The sequence below is a fragment of the Penaeus monodon genome, chromosome 20, assembly GCF_015228065.2.
Source record: "Penaeus monodon isolate SGIC_2016 chromosome 20, NSTDA_Pmon_1, whole genome shotgun sequence".
In the NCBI taxonomy this organism is placed as follows: Eukaryota; Metazoa; Arthropoda; class Malacostraca; order Decapoda; family Penaeidae; genus Penaeus; species Penaeus monodon.
In genome coordinates, this window is record NC_051405.1 from 41,879,995 (window position 1) to 41,880,331 (window position 337).

Sequence of the window (337 nt, forward strand, 5' to 3'; positions counted from 1 at the left end):
GTTTAAAATAAAAGTATTCTAATTCAACCTTTCATCTCCTCTCATCTCGCCTTCCGCTAGGTAGAGGCCAGATTCAAACGGAATTGGCCAAGTGGCAACTCACACTCCCGGTGCTAATCACTCTCTTTAGTCACTCCAGTCGGGATGAAGGTCAAGCTGTCACGACCAACGAGGGTATTTTGAGGGGTGGATCGTCTTACCGAGATGTGCCTCGGGAATATGACACTGTTGTGGCTGGCAACACGATTTTTGTGTGTTTCGGTGTTGTTGAAGGGACTGAGGATATATGTATACATGTATTTTTTTTTATTTCTTTTTTAATTTGCATCAGATTCAT